Source organism: Engraulis encrasicolus, chromosome 18 (assembly GCF_034702125.1).
Source record: "Engraulis encrasicolus isolate BLACKSEA-1 chromosome 18, IST_EnEncr_1.0, whole genome shotgun sequence".
In the NCBI taxonomy this organism is placed as follows: Eukaryota; Metazoa; Chordata; class Actinopteri; order Clupeiformes; family Engraulidae; genus Engraulis; species Engraulis encrasicolus.
The window spans coordinates 1380889-1398529 of record NC_085874.1 but is presented as its reverse complement, the minus strand read 5'-3'; the positions used below and the strand labels follow the sequence as shown (position 1 = coordinate 1398529).

The 17641-nt window shown below is 40.3% G+C and overlaps 1 protein-coding gene across 3 annotated transcripts in view; it reads right to left on the bottom strand.

Moving 5' to 3' along the window:
* Positions 1-15964, bottom strand: part of hivep2a (HIVEP zinc finger 2a) — a 39266-nt gene extending 23302 nt beyond the window's left edge. The window contains exons 1-2 of one of the 3 annotated variants that reach the window (XM_063222751.1): positions 15706-15964; positions 2524-2675 (exon numbers count right to left, since the gene is read on the bottom strand). The gene's annotated coding sequence lies outside the window, so the exon portion shown is untranslated. Of the gene's footprint in view, positions 1-2523; positions 2676-9441; positions 14726-15705 lie in introns of those variants that run through there. The other 2 variants (XM_063222753.1, XM_063222752.1) reach the window with 2 other exon arrangements.
* Between the last annotated feature and the right edge of the window lie 1677 nt (positions 15965-17641).

The following is a 17641-nucleotide window of genomic DNA, read 5'->3' as shown; positions in this document are numbered from 1 at the left end:
ATATAAATGTCATAAATACTATATGTTTGCAAAACCTACGTTGACCAGACCAATAAATATTAATTCATTTGCTTAGTAATACATTTGTGAATGGACAGCACAACATTTTAAAATTATCGAGTAAATATTACACACAGGACCTTTATTTATCCAATATGGAACAGCTAGTTCATTTAGCTGTTATATTAATTTGCATTAATATTAATTTGCATTAATTTAAACATAAACTGACACATCCACTTGCTCGGGCCTCTATCTATTAATATACTGTATTGCACTGCTGCTAACCAAGTCAACTACCCCTGTTATAAATTAGCTGTTACCAGGCTGGCAATGACCAAGTCGTAATGTATTACTTAAGGCGCAGTGTGCACTGTCATAGTGGTTTAGTACTATGGTAGTTTCATTTTTTCAGTGACTATTACAACGTCCCAGTGGCAGGACAATGCCTGGTAAGGGGGTATCATTAATTCTCAACATCTTTGGATAGGGATGTGTAAAGTGATAGGACTGAGATGGTTAAGACCAAAGAAAGTATATTGAATAAGAAGTATCACTCAATGGACAATGCATTGGCCAGTCCACAGTGTAGTACGGGGGACGTAGTTTAAGGACACAGTGCGCATGGTCAGTGGGTGCGACGCCAAAATGGATACAAATTTTAACTCTGTAAAGAGGATATCCGGTTGTCAGTGTTCAGTTTGTGAAAAAGAGTGTAAGGTGTGCGCACCAAAAAACAAATTGCTGTGGGTGCAGAATATCATAAGATGCAAATGGAAAAAAGGAGAATAAATATCCCCACATTTACAGTGTCCTATGACCTGTTCCACACTCCAACCCTGGCGGTAGTGGCATTGCACTTTACCATGCCTCCAGTACTGACCATAGAAGAAGAAAGTGACTCCCCTAGCGACTGTGCCGTACTACGCTCCGATGACATAAGCCCACCTATCTCTAGTCTCCTTGGTTAAGACACACCGTTAGTCAGGCCCTGACATTGCATCATGCTTTCCTGCCAAGAAGTATGTGACATTAAAAGGAAACAAGGCCCTGCAGTGGCTCAAATGGTAGGGCACTGCACAGTTACACCGGGGACCCGGGTTCGATTTAGGCCCGATAGAAAAGTTGACATAGAGGGGAGCTAAGCCTGCTGATTAAATAAATTGGTTAATTATTTATGATTTGTGAATGAATGAATAGTTTTAGGAAACAGCTGTATGAAACTACTGGGTCATTTCACGTGAAATCAGACACTTTGGGACCCGACCGACACAGATTTCAATCATACTTGCTGTGCCTGTTTAGTAGCAAGGTAGCACCCCAGAACTGCATTTGTGTGAATCTGACACCAATATTAAGGGCGTAACAGACTAGCAAAGGTTTACATATGAGGGTAGGACACTATGCATTCAGCCTTGATTATATCAGTCAGTGTAAGTCACAAAAAGATGTCTGTGGTGTTATTTGAAAGGTCTTTTCTGGCTCTACAAATTACACAAACGACATGAAATACAACAATGCCGAGCACTGAAAAGGTGAAACTGAACTTCCTGCATCCTCATGGACCATCTCCATCCTTCACATATTCTGATATACATGCTGTCATGTGATATACTATGGTATTACCATATTATTACTAGGTGATTTGTATGATGCCATATTTTTGAGTCCCATTATCTCTGAAATGAATAAAAAGTGAAAAGTGAAAGCCCATTGGGAAACTCCAACTCCCATTGTCATTGTGACACAGCACTCCACAGCACACAAGTGAACACTGCACACAACGAAATTGCATTTATGCCTCACCCGTGCAGGGGGGCAGCCCTCAGTGGCGCCCCATGGGGAGCAGTGCGGTGGGACGGTACCATGCTCAGGGTACCTCAGTCATGGAGGAGGATGGGGGAGAGCACTGGTTGATTACTCCCCTCACCAACCTGGCGGGTCGGGAGTCGAACCGGCAACCTCTGGGATGCAAGTCTGACACCCTAACCGCTCACCCATGAGAACCAAACACCAGCATTTCAGGTGTTGTTCATGACATTGCAGGCTATGTTTAGACAAGAAACCGGCCATTTTAAAATATACGTTTTTTTAATATTCAATTAAAAAAATTTCAATGCATCATAATTCATATTCTGAAGGTTGCTGTATTTCATGCTGTGTGTGTATTTTGTAGAGCCAGAAAAGAGCTTTCAAACAACACCTCAGACATCTTTTTGTGACTTACACTGACTGATATAATCAAGGCTGAATGTATAGTGTCCTACCCTCATATGTAAACCTTTGCTAGTCTGTTTCTCCCTTAATATTGGTGTCAGATTCACACAGATGCAGTTCTGGGGTGCTACCTTGCTACTATAGGCACAGCAAGTATGATTGAAATTCGTGTCGGTCGGGTCCCAAAGTGTCTGATTTCACGTGAAATGACCCTACTGTATAGCAGGCAGAGGCTTCATAATTGATGTGTACTTTGCTTTCATTGTAATGCTATGATAAATGAATGTTTTTTGTCTGTAAACTCACCTGTTTCGCTCGAACGGATTTCAGCTGTTGTTAACCAGATGAGAACAAGTAATCACTCCATGAACAGGGGCAATGGTTGTTTTTTTGTGTTGCTGGCTCCCTCAGAATCGTCCGAATACCCCTCAGCCAAAATTCAGAGACAATGCAGACCACTGCGGAAACACAAATACACAGTCACATTATATGTAAGACAGTTGCCGTAGCAAAGGATATTACAACAAAGTGGTAGTAAATAGGGAAGTGATTAAACATACAGTACAAAGATAACTTGCCATAGCTTCTTATGATAAGTTATATCAAATTCATACATGCAAGTAGATGAACCAAGAGCAAAAATTAATTGAATTTGGAAATAAATGATTTTGTTCATTATACTTCAAAGACGGCTTCCCCAAACCTTTGACCTGGAAGTAGAGTCAAAGATCTCATCTGAAACCAGATAAGCTGGAGTGTGTAATACATCCATTTGTATAGCACAATTCATACAAGACATGCAGCTCGATGTGCTTAACAACAATAACAACAAAACACAAAGTAGGTTGATTATAAGAAAATAAATAGGCATACTATTCACAAGAATCAAAACACTGTGTGTGTGTGTGTGTGTGTGTGTGTGTGTGTGTGTGTGTGTGTGTGTGTGTGTGTGTGTGTGTGTGGCTATATGTGCAGGAGTGGCAAGTCTGAGCTCATAGATTTGCTGTTTGTGGATGTGTCACACAAATGGTTACGTAAGTACTGTTGTCTGACAAGGATAAATGTCCACTTAAACCACTGCTCAAAGGATAACCCACATGAGGTATGCATTTGTCCATTTTGTCCAATTTGTCCATTTACCTGAATTTCCCCCTGGGGATCAATAAAGTTACTCTACTCTACTCTACTCTACTCTCCAAATGTGGTTATGTGTAGGGTCTTTCCAGCTGGAATCAGCAAAGTTTGGAAAAGTTCCCCTCTCGACCCCCTCAGATTTGTCTGAAACAAATCTTTGTGATGGCCAATATGCCTTGTAAAACATATCCAACCTTCCAGATCTCTACCATGTATACTTTTTTTCACACAAAAAAAAACCAAAGCACCTCCTCCCCCATTTGATGATGCCGGATGGAATGACTGTAGTCATTTCAAATTTAAGGCCAGCAATGTGTCACAATGGCGTCAATAAAATAAGATAACAGTATTCTGGCAAAGCAAAATAGAATGAAAAATATAGTCTGGCACAGCATGGTTCAGAAAGCTGAGGTGTGGTTGGGACCCAGTCGTCATTCAAACTGCCTAGAGCTGCAAACGCTATGGCCCATCAGATAAACGATGGCTAACCCACCCCAAAGATCCAAAAAGTGAGAAAAACAACATTGCGTTGTGATTGGAGGATTGGTTCTGCACTTGTTTTTGTGTCTAACCCGTACTAGACCAACTTAATTTGCCAGCCGAATTTCTTTTTTTTTTCGCTAGGCAGGTTCATCTAGTTTACTAGGCCAGAATAAAGGCTGATTAATGCTTAAAACATCTCGCCTGGGCCAGCCCATCGTGGCCTACATCCTGGGCTACACACAATTTCTTGATAAAGTCAGTATTACCAGTAAGGCCAGAGGTGTCAATGCCAGGTTCAGAAAGTAAAAACCTTGACACAAATTCCATCTAACCAGCTCAGAATCGCACTGACTACTCAAAATGGATAGAACAGCTACTGATAATTAGGTCAACTGGGTTGGAAAGAAATTGTAGCTGGGTTTTTACTTGGGTCATTTCACGTGAACTCACTTCGGTGCCAGTCCAACACTGATTTCAATTAAACTTGGTGTGCTGGCCATGCTATGGCCAAACGGTAGGGCACTCGTCTACCATGCGGCTGACCCGGGTTTGATTCCCGGCCCGGGTCCTTTGCCGGCCCTTCCCCGCGTCTCTCTCCCCACTCGCTTCTTGTCACCACCTTCACTGTCCTATCATAAATAAAGTCAAAAAGACCAAAATAAATAAATAAACTTGGTGTGTCTTCATTAATCTGACACAAATATTGAGGGAGAAACCAACTAAGAAAGTCTTAATTAAGAGGGTAGGACATTCTACATTCCCCCCTATTTACAGTATATCAGTCAATTAAAGTCATACATGTTCATTTTTATGTTGATGGCTCTTTTCTGGCTCTACAATGTACACAAATGGAATACAATTATCTGAGTATAAATTGAGAAATGAAATAAGATAATCAAATATTAAAAATGGAATTTAAAAAAAGCTATATTTTAAAATATCTTGTCTAAACCTAGCATGCAATGTCATGAACAACACTTGAAAATGTGGTCTTTGGTTCTAAAGTCATTTCAGAGATAATGTGCCAAAGCCTTAGTCAAAGATTACCCCACCTGACATGGGTACTACATTTGACACACCAACCAAACTAGCAATAGCATTTCAGCATGAGGTGCTTTTCTCTGACGCTTCTCTATTACTACTTTATGGCAACTTCATTTCAATCTTTTACATTATCTCTGCAATGACTCAAGAAACAAAGACCACACTCTGAAGATATTGAGGGGGGGTTTGACTAATTTTAAAAATATAGCTCTTATGGATATTCATCTCACAATATCTCACAATTCATACACAGACAACATTTCCCATGCCCTTTGTGTAATATGTGGAGCCAAACAAGAGCTTTCAAACAACAACACTTAAATTGACTGACATCATCATGGATGAATGTACAGTGTCCTACCCTCTTACTTTAAACTTCCTTTGTCTGTTTCTCCCTTAATATTGGTGTCAGATCCATGCAAATGCAGTTCTGGGGTTGTACCCTGCCACAATAAAGGCACACTAAGTTTAAATAAAATATGTGTCAGTCGGGCCCCAAAGTGCCTGATTTCACGTGAAATGACCCACTTTTGAACTGGATTTTTCACACCTCAGGCCCGCTCTACCTCTTCAGAGTCGACTGAGTGAGAATGCAAGATCCCCTCAACACACACACACACACACACACACACACACACACACACACACACACACACACACACACACACACACACACACACACACACACACACACACACACACACACACACACACACACACACACACACACACACACAACCATTACGCCATGACTGCTCTTAATTTTATCTTTCCAGTGTTCTTTTTAATTAATAAAATGAGCGCAAGGTTTAGATACGAATAGGTCTTCATCAGGGAGTCATTCTCTGCATTCTCGTGGAAAATGCTAAAAGTAGGCCTTTTTGAGTTTGTGGTTAAAAAACCTTTTTCACACTCTAGTGTTGTAGAGTGTAACAACATTCCACCTCAACATTCCATCACTGTTTTCGATGGGGACCAAAAGTCGCACAAATCGACAATAAATAAATAAAAAAACGACAACAGGTACGGACACACAGTGCAATGTTTCAACATCTCTAAACTGGGAATTGCCATTTTAGAGTTAGAACAGTGTCTATCTCGAAAGCCCTAGGAGGAGTAACGTGTTAAAATGTCCACCAATTTCCAGACTTACGGCAGATAATAAGCAAGGAGCAATAATAATAAACAGGACTTTGGAATTACAGTAAGTGGGACTTGCTGGGGCAAGCCCACTTAATAAAAAGGACTTTAGGATAACATGAAGTGGGACTAGCTGGTGCAAGCCCACTTAATAAACAGGACTTTAGGATTACAGGAAGTGGGACTTGCTGGGGCAAGCCCACTTGATTACATGCTACCCTTCCCTTGCCCCAAACCTTATTGGGAACTTGCGTGTGCCTTTTTTAATGAGAGATTTGCAGTGAAAGACAAGTCCAACAGGCGGACAAAGATGCGTCCGTCTATGGGTGGGAGACGTGACGCCTTGTTTTTTCGTAACATTGGTTAGAAACCTACAAAACTGTTATTTTAACTTTAAAAAACAAATGTCAATGAAAGAAGATGCGATACATTATGCTTCATATTAGTCTTAGATGAGAAGAAACATTTTTGTTAAGATTTCTGTAAAGGTTTATATGTCAAATATCCTGCGGTGTAACTGTAACATTAATGAAACCTGGAATATAATACATATATAAACTAACCAACAACATTTTGAATAATGTATGAAGCATTTGGCATGATTGCATAAATATTAACTTTATATTAAGATATGTGAATGTGAAAAAAACTCAAGACAGACTACAAGTTAAATTTCGTAACACAAATTGCGTCCTGTGGCGTGACATGTATGTCAATGTTTGTGAACGGGCAGCTGAAAGGCCAACTACAAGGGTCTTAAAGACTGGCTCCTAACCAATCAGTACCTCAGTTATTGGAGAGTGCTGTGGAAGCTTAAGGTGACTATTAACCTCTTAATATGTCTTCATATTGCAATGTTTCTGTCACGCAATGCTTAGGTTCATTTTATGGTGTCCTGTGGTGTGACTGCTTTTATAGAAGGAAAAAAAGTTTTTTAATAAATGAAAACACATATTAAGATTAAACACAATATCATTATCAAGTTAGCATGAGCTCAGATGTCAGTCATGTATACAAAAGGATTAAAATGGCCATAATGCAGTGAATTTCCTGTGGTGCGACTTGCCTATGCAATGTGTTGATTCAGGACACATTTTCTCAAAAATGGCAAAAATCAGGCGAAATTCCACGGACCACTAAGTGCTTTATTTTTTTCAATTTTTTTCTTATTTTTTCAGGAATTGAAAAAACGCCCTTAAACATTACGCACTTAAACATCAACCACCCCTATGCACTGCTGCCTTGTGGACACAGGAGGGAATAACAATTGAAACAAAGCAATTCAGACGGACAGATCGACGGACGGATGTACAGACGGACGGACCAACTGACGGACATAACCTCTTACAGAGATGCTAGGACGCATCTAAAAATAGAACATCTCTCTGAACACTGCCTAGGAGGTTTCGGTTGCTACTACACAAAAACTTAATTGTCTACAGATCAAGAAACCATTAGAATGCATGCATGGATGTATTTGCCACTTATTTTAATGTAAATGTTCATGTGCACATGTTGACCGAGTAGTAGATCACTGGAACAGGTGTAGTATAGCTGCATTGTACACTAATAGTTACCTGGAAATAGCGATATCCTTCTCAGAGAGCAAAAAACAAAAAGGGTCCACTCTTCGACAAATATTAACGCTTTGAGCTTCATGAGTACTTTGGGTTGACAAAGAACACAGTCGTTGTTCAATAATATAATGAATCCTCAAAGATACAACTTGCCAAATAATTCTGCACAGGGTGTAACTACAATAGAGGTTTTCAATTCTATTATAGTTGTAATCAACACAAGCTCCTGGAAACTACCGTATAATGCCCAAACCTATCTATAAAATTGATAATGGGATGTGCACATGATAGGAGTGGACACCCAGCCTCCAAAACAGCCTCACACAACCTTAACCCCAATCGCCCCACCTCATAGCCTTTGCAACAGTCGGGCTAGTTTCTAGCTTCTTCACACTTCTGTGCAAACACTTATTTACAGTAACTTCTGCACCTCTCCACTTCTGCTACTGCACTATACACATGTTGCACAACAGGTTATTGATTTGTTTGAAAAATATGAGCCTGCGGTTTTAAATGTTACTGTTCTGCGCTTGTATGATTCTACAGACATGTGGCAAAAATACAACTTGTGGTTCCTAGGATTGTGGTGTACATTCCATTGTTTCATGGCCTCTGTCTAATGTGAGTTCTATGCTGAGTAAATGCACTATGCCTTAAATCTTAATTTATTTGAAATAACTTAATAAAACTGATTGAGTATATTTATGTAAGTAGAGAGCCTGTTCACCACATTTCCTGGTGAAAAGAGAATCATCCTCAGACGAGTTAGTCTTACTTTCACTTTTGTTTTCTTGAAACAAGCAAATTGCACCGTGGTTTTTTTTTTGACAATTTGATGCATGGCATGGCATACCATTTTGTAAAACCGGCGTGCATGATTTGAAAATGTTTATTAACAGTAATGTTCTTTATTGAAGCTGTATGCAACACACACTCTCTCTCTCTCTCACACACACACACACACACACACACACACACACACACACACACACACACACACACACACACACACACACACAACAGAAGTAACAAAGACTTCTTGAAGGGCATCATTACATTCGTATAAAAGACAAGCTGTGTCTGCAGCCAACTCCTTGAGCTTACATAACTAACACACATGGCTATAATCAACAAGTATTTACAGCAGCTCATTGAGTCAGACCGATCTACAGTAAATCTCATCTGTATGTAAATAGTAATGTATAGATCCAATACCACGTGTGAACAAAACTTCCCTTTTTCGCTGTCCTTGCCCAACAAGCTTCCCTGATGTCAAATTCACGTTCACCCAAAAATGCTGTCAAGCCATAGTTAAAAAAATATCTTAAACTTCTGTGGTCACTCGTAGTCTGAATGCTCAGGTAAGTGAACTGACAACCCCTTCTGACACCTGTTTAGGCCAAAATATCTGATTATTACTTATTAAGTGAGAAACAGATCATTCTTGTGTCATTTTTGTGTCAGGTTTTTCCACAAGTGACTCATTCACAAAAAGACATATATTGTAGCCAAAAAAAATCATGTACAAACAGAATGATATAATGTAATAAACATGGTAAATAGGTCACAGACAAGTAAAGGTGACGTGTGTACAAGAACTCATGGGTTAGTATTTGTCATCGTTTTTTGCCCAAAGATATCAAACCACCCCTCTACTGTACATCAAGCATGTATTAGTTTCCCAGAAAGATGAGTTAAAGTAATACATACACAACTCAACGCCAGATGGACATCTGCACATCTGCCAGAAGAGCAACACAGCTATTCTAATGCATACAACATATAAACAAAACATCAAAACATGCCTAATACAATAAGATGTAGAGAGATCGGCTTCAATGCTGACCTACTTTGCCTGATGCCTCTGGTCCACAACATTGTGTCCTCAAGCCCCATTTCATCTCCACCATTCTCCGGGATCACCAATACACCAAATGGCAAGAAGAAGCAGCATCAACTTAAAGCCGCCCCGCTCTCACTCAACACTAGAAAACCTACACAGTAGGCTACTGATGCAAGCTAGTCACCAGAGAAAATACCCAGTCGGTCCTGACGCATATCCAGGAACAAAAATAGCAAAAGGGGCCCCTGAGGGATTATACAACAGACTACATTTAGACACATTTTCAGCAGCCCCTAAAACACACACAGTCTCGATGCCTGATACATACGCTGCGCTCATATTCATTCATGTACAGTAAATTCTGTTTGTTTACACTTAAATGTTTTTACAGCTGAGGAATAGTCAATATTATATTTTACTGACCATCAATTGCAGTTGATCAATCAGTGTCTCATTTCAATAGCTGGCTGATTGATGACTCAATTGACGACAAATGTTTTGAATACATTGAATTAAAGTGTTCTTCAGGTTTCTGTTTATTTTCATGTAATTTCTGGCCTGGCCTTAGCCACCTGTAAGCTTCCACTCAAATGGGAGGTGGGCGGGTGGGGGCTGGGATTGGCTGGGGAGGTTGGTGAACACTACAAAATTTGAAAACACTTGACACAAAAATGTTTACTGCTGGGCGTGGTACAATCAGTTATTAGGTTGAGGGGGCTTTACTTTTTTTGCATGAGGTCATGTAGGTTCAAATATCTTTCTCCCTTTAACAAATGAAATTGACATAAAAACATATTTCTGTGTTGACTTGAGAGGTATCTCTATCTACCATTTCAGTTTCATTGATCTGAAATGATTCAGAGTGACCAGGGTAAAAAGACAGAAAACAAACATAATAATAAAATGCACAATTAGAATGACTCATTCTACAGTAGAGTATAATTTATCTGTAGTACAAAGCTGCAACACCACATTATAGATATAGCCATTCCCTAACAGATTTCAGTGCTTAAAGTCTGCATCACGTTAATGATCGTTCTGGATGAGAAACATGTTACTGTGCATGGAAATCTGAATGTACTGTTAAGGGTGCTCCTAATCAGTTGTAAACAATATGTAATAAACCTCAACAAGGTTTGCATATTATCTGCCTGTAGGCTTAACTTGATTCTGCAAAACACTGCAAAACACATTCTTTTAACACTTCACATTTTTATGACTGAACTGGCACCCTTTCCACTGGCTCCCTCACGCGTGGGTGGACTGAGAAGGCTCTTGACTCACAGCCTGCCACCATAGACGGATTACTGCACGGGCCTATCGGGCACAAGCCCAGGGACACAGGGGCAAAAGGGGCCCTGAAGACCATGCCTTCATTATTGATCTATAAATGAGCCTTCACCCCACCAACATAAGGGTATCTAACTTCTACGGTAAATTCCCATATCTTTCCTGAACCAACATGGAGGGGGGCCCTATCTTGTTGCCTGGCTCAGGGGCCCATGGAGTCATAATCTGTCCCCTGCCTGCCAACACACAAGGTTATGGCGATACCAACTGGTGCATCAAGAGCCTGACCACCTGTTCTCCTACATCGAACTAATCTGGTAAAAAGACGGAAAAAAGAGGTGGCAGGCAGCATACATCATCATGGGTGTTTAAGGGGAGAAACAAATTGAGTAAAAATGCCTTTACATCGTCTAAACATTTATCAAATTTGATTACAGCCATACAACAAGAAAATCAAACAAACACGACTTTTTTGCTACATACTACTACCTGTATTTATGAAAATGTGGACAGTGAGGCAAAATGTTTATTCTGAATTAGGAAGAGAATAACATACCACTGACAATGCCATTCGCTGGGATGTCATTAATTCTCTCTAACACAGTACAACTTGATTGATGTAAAACGTTTTTTCTGTAGAAATATTTCATGCCCTCTCACCATCATATATGCCATTATATGTACATATATGGCCTTATCAGAGATAGATTTCAATGGTCACCTTATTTACCACTTATTTCAATGGTCAACTTATTTACAACGTATTTACCACTGATGGATTCAACTAATTAAACTATCAGAAGATTGTGCATTTTCATGCATTAACAGATTTTTATTTGGCCAAAAAGTTCTGATCCGCTGAATCTGACTGCCAACAATGCTATGCTCTCTGTAATTCCGATATTAATTTTGTTGAACACAATATGCGAGTGTGTATGCCTGTATGATGCATTGTTTTGTCAAACAAAACAAATAAAACCTACACAATAAGCATCAACAAGATGAAGCATGTGTATGACCATTGCACATTGCATCTAATCATCATGGGCTTCTACCTGAGTAAAAAGCAACAGCTGTCTTACATTGCATTGTACCGATGGAGTAGAAAAGGCTGAACAATGTACAGTAGAGTAGAGTAGAGTAACTTTATTGATCCCCAAGGTGGAAATTAAGGTAACAAGTAGCTTAGATAAATACATATAATGCCCACATGGACATTTAAGACACATAACACAGGTAATGGACAGGGAGGGGAAAAATAAAAATGAAATAAATAAAAGGTAACTTAATTGTGCAAAAACATATTCTGTGAGTTGGGCCAGACAAATGTGGAAAAAATATACTCTGTGAGTTGAGGTTGACAAGATTAACATGTTGACAGATACATCGATGATATGTTGATGAGTAGGCTACACAGGTTTGCTGCTAAACAGGGGGGTGTACTAAGAAGCTGGTTCAGTAGTAAACAAGGTTGTTAACCTTGTGGTAGCTGTAAATCATGTTATAGAAGAGCCTGGAGTCCTCATTTTCTTAACTATATGATGCCTGCAGGTGTATCTATTACCACCTTTACCACTTCCTGTAGGTTAACTAAGCTGGTTTATAACTTAACTATGTTCTTAGTATTACACCCCAGAAGTCTAGAATTCTGTGATCAGTTCAACACTGCACACTTAGACCAACCTTCAGACCAAAACATGCACACACAACAGTCAACATAAGATTGTCATCAGTTTGCCACCTGCATTGCAGAGCACATGTGAATTTGGTGTACAAGAAACCAGCAAAACAGCACCGCGCTTCCTCGTCTGTATCGACCTGCTAAAACATACCCACTCTGAACAAGAGGAAGTGTGCAGTGCAGACTCGTTTCTCTGTGAATTATTTTGCATAAGCAGCAAAGAGGAAATGGAAAACTGGGTGCTCTGTGCTCTGCGCTTGTGCTGTCTGCTCACCAACTACACACTCCTGCTCCGGAGACTGCTTTTCATGTGTTTTGCATAGGCACACACGCAGGGCTTGACATTAACTATTTCACTCACCAGCCACTATGGCTAGTGGTTTTTCCTGAGTCATTAGCCATTCAGCTTTGTACTAGCCACAAATTTGATTGTTTTGTTTTTTTGTTGCAAGGTGCATAGCCTTCTACATGGAATTTGAAATCAAACAAATAAAAAAACTAAATAACTGAGCTTTTTCTTGAACTTAAACACAAACAATTGATGCACAAAGGGCAAAATCAAGGAATAAACTACCTAAAACGTGGCTAGTGATTTAAATTATTACTAGCCAAGTTTTATGAGCATTAACCCTAGGGCCGTCTCTGTATGACCATCCTGAACAGAAGTGGAATAATAATAATCATTTTAAAAAACCTTCATTAAATCACATTATTGGCCCTGCTGTGGCCAACCGGTAGGGCACTCGTCTGCCATACGGCCGACCCGGGTTCAATTCCCAGCTCGGGTCATTTGCCGACCCCTGCCCGTCTCTCTCCCCATTCGCTTCCTGACCACCTCTCAAACTATTCTGTCAAATAAAAAGTCGAAAAAAAACAAAAAAATCTTTTTAAAAAAGGGGACCAGAACCCAGGTTAGGCCAGGGACATGCTTGCTCTTTGGCTTAAATTACGCATGCCACTGTGTGCGGCCGTGTGCTATACTTGTATAATAGGGCTATCAGCACACTACGCACCATACTGCAGGTATCATGTAGGGCGCAGATAGACAATGGGCCTCTCCTTAATATTTTCCATCATTGTTTGACTCGCAGACGCGTGGGTACGGTGCGATATGGGGCGTGCTCGTGACGGTGCATACAGACACCGCCTGCACAGCGCACATTTCTATTCAGAATGCATTATAATTTCTCATTGCACATGCACTGTGCACAGACTGCTTCTGCATGCACCGACACGAATGCGCACAATATCACACCGTACACACACGTCTGCGTACCCGTACATTGTGCTCTGTGTGCAAAATTGACGTAAATACACATGGCGATGCGTGCACGACGCATGCACGAAAAGTGCACGCGCAGGCGTGTCTGGCAGCAAGTATGTCCCTGGCCTTAAGAACCACTCAACTACAGTCAATGCCATGAATAGGAAAATAGATGAAAATATTATGCCAATAGGGTAGTTACAATTTCCAGGTCTGGTGGTGTGTGCCGATGAACTCAGACCTTGCATACACCCCAAGATGTGACCCTGCGCTAGTTCGCCACTTGGGGCTCGAACCCACTACACCTACCAGTCAACGCTCCAGTTCAGGCATGGGAGGCACAGCACGATACCGCTGGGCTAAAGGTCCAGACCAATTGCTCAGCTATACCGCTACTGTATGAGGCTTCGGGAGGGAGATTTACTAACGGTCTATGCTCAACACTGCTGCTAGTTGACATCTGTTACACCTTGTATCTTCAAACCACCCATCAGGGGTTTGCAGCCGATTCCGACTTGAGGCCCGCTTGAAATGTTCACAAATGTTCGAGGCCCACTAAACAATACAACTCAAATAAATAGTCATCTACAACACACACGCGCACACAGACATTGTTTTGATTTTTAGAAAATGATTTCAAGGCCCAACGTTTGAGTCACCAAGCTGATAGCTAAATACAAGCAGATTGTTCAACAGGTTCCACTTAAGGGAGGGAACAGAAAATTGCTGTTGCCAATTAAAAGGCACCAGGAATGCAAAAACCTTTGTCTTTAGCCCACGTAAACATATGTATTTATAGGCTAGAACTATACCATGATCACACCAGGGCCCATCTGCAGAGGAGGCAGCCAGAGACGTACATGAGAACTTCAGTCTTTGACATGGCATTATGTTCCCTTGTCTAAACTGTTATTCAGCTTAATCTATGTTTTTTCAATTCTCATTTTAACCTCACTGACATTACACTATTTTGCAGTAGTTAAGGGTAGTGCAATAGTTAATGCACATATCATTTTCACCTCTTAGGAGCAGGAAGAGGTGTTACGCTATACTAAAGACACATAAACACATAGACCTACGACTACTGTAACACAGATCTCCAAGAAGGTGCTCTGGTGAGATACAATGTCTCAGACAGATTTTTTTCCATAATAGTGGATACCCAACAGAGGGGTGAACAGAGGGTGCTGTGGGCCAAATGTGCATCCAGAGTGGAGATACATTATTGCGTCTCGACCAAAGTATCATAGTCTTACTAGGCTAGTCTATGATCTTGAACATGTTCACCTAAAACAAAACAAAAACCAACCTCCATTACACTACAATCTCCTAACAGCCTAGAGTCATTTAATTCTGATGACGTTCCAAACTAAATAGCCTACCCAAACATTTACTTTGACGCTTTTAATCAGTGTCGAATATAAGGTCAAGGAGTTTGGACGCAAGTATAATGTTGTCCCGCAGTACATTTTGAACAAGCAAAAAAGAACGAAAGAAAGAAAAGGGAAAAAAATAAGTATCGCCTAGCTGAAAACCCCCTTCAAGCAGCCCTTCCTGACGGCGTATACGTCATGGAACATTCCCGGAACGAGCCAACGTCCCTCCCACTCTACAGTGTGTGAACAAACACTTTACTTCCCCACACCATAGTCGCCGTCTCACACACACACCCACGCTCAAAAACAGAGTATACGGTGATAACATAACGATACTTGAGAACATGTATTGTAAAAGAGCCCTCAGTCGCGATAAAAACAATACAATGCCGTCAGCATCTGAAAGTAGCCCATTAGAGCAAATTCCACAGGATATTACGCAACATCCCAACTGTTCAGGGAAGGAGCGGGGTATTCCTCAAGTACAACTAATGTCTAAACGCATGGAACTGTTTATTATTTCAATGACACCCCAATTTATATAGTTACGTTATAATGAGACACTCAGTCCATTTCAATTGAGCAGCAGACTTTCTGTAGCCTACCTGAAAGTACGCGTTAACAGATATGACACCGAGTCAGTTTACGTAGCCTACCTGTGTTGGAAGGTGCCAGGATCACCAAGAAAATTCTCTCTCAAGTACCAAATGCTCGACACATTCGCATCCCAACGATGATGTTAAACACGGTGTTCAGTATAAACATCCCATATCAGCATTGTTGTGAGCATTTCTGACTCGTGTGTGCTCCAAACACGAAGGCAAGGTGAACGAACTCGGAAAAACACAGCAGAGAGAATCGGCCTCTATTCCTAGCGCCACTTCCCAGAATAGCAGTCTGTGCTTTGCTGCTGTGTCTGAGTGTGAGTGATTCGCGCGTGACGTCATTGGATCCCCCAGCGTATCCCAGACAGAGGCGAGAAGATGTGAGGGCAGGAGAGCTCAGGAGCTTCGGTGTCAAGGTGCACTGCACGAGGGGAATTCCCTCTGTGGTGTACTGTCCAGAAAACAACAACAAAAACGTGTGTGTAGCTAAATTATATGGCCCGTAGGGTGAATTGGGACACTTTTTGGTAAATTGCCAAAGGAAAATAAATAAATAAAACACTTAGTAAAATAAAACACAAGTTTGAAAGACACTATAGGCTATTCATTTTATGTTACACGTGTTACACGTCCATAGCCTATAGGAATTATTTTTAGAAGTATAATATTTTAAAATCTAAATTTAAAGACAGTGAGACACATAGCCTTAGGCCTACTTTCAGCCTACTACACATAGGCCTACTTTCAGCCTATGACAAAGTGTTCAGGTAAATTGGGATACCTTTGGGATACCTTTCAGGTAAACCGTGCCAGTCTGTTGGATTAGCCTATGGGTCATTCTACGTTTCCAGTGCACTTTTGGCAAACGCAAAATGTCAATTATCTGTATGTTTTTCAAATAAATTACCTTGATGTTTACATAGTGTATTAAAGTTTCCAAACAAACAAATTGCCAAGCTTAATCTTAAATCATTTGATAAATACTCTAATGAAAGCTAACATTTACTCGATTATTTTGTCAACAGCGTTATGGACAAATACTATATCATTTCAAACATATATAAAAATACTACAGAGTTGAAACAACATACGTTTGAAAGTGCTTATGTCCCTTAACAATAATGTTGTCATTAATCTGTGCAACTCATATAGAAAATGTGATTGTTAAGCTTCACAAGTAGGATTTTATGATTCACTGTGATACAGACTGACACATTTTTTATTATAAATCCCTGTAATGTCTGATTTGAATTTAGTCACCTTCCTTACACAAGACTTCCCTCTCCATAGATAATCCCTAGTGTCTGTTCATAGGATTTTTCCAACACATAAGGGATCAAGCACAAAAACACTTTCAAAACAGTCAACTGTTACTCAAACTGTGTTACGGTCAACAGTGCAGGGGAACAAGTCGGCCCTTTTTTAGGAGAAAAAAACAGAGCAGACAAACCCATCTCCCTAGAACACAAATTATTTTGTTTGTTTGTCTGTCAATATGGAGATAAATGGGCAAAAACATACTCCTTCTCAACTGTCATAGCTGATGCATAACACCATTGAGGGTAACACGGATTGACATTTCAGCCATTTTTATGGTGTTGTGCTAACTGAGGACCTCAGAAGTTCCACCACAACGCCTTAATCAATTCATGTATTTGTATGCTTTATCTGTGTTTTTCCACATGTGATTTCTAATTCAGATTATTATGAATATGTTGTAAACACAGTTGACAGGCAATTTTCCCGCTATGAGAACATGAAAAAGAATGGATTCAATTATGGCAGTATGGAGCTCAAAAATTACCAAAAAGTCTTCCCATATCCTGCCAAAGAGGTTATGACATCACTTGATGTTATTCGTATGGCCTAAGACCAACCATTACTGATTTATGGAGGGGGTTTCAGACCGTGACACGGTTAACACAGTTTTCGTGGACACACACAAAATGGCAAATTTAATGTATAATGGAAAGCACAGTGGTCTTTC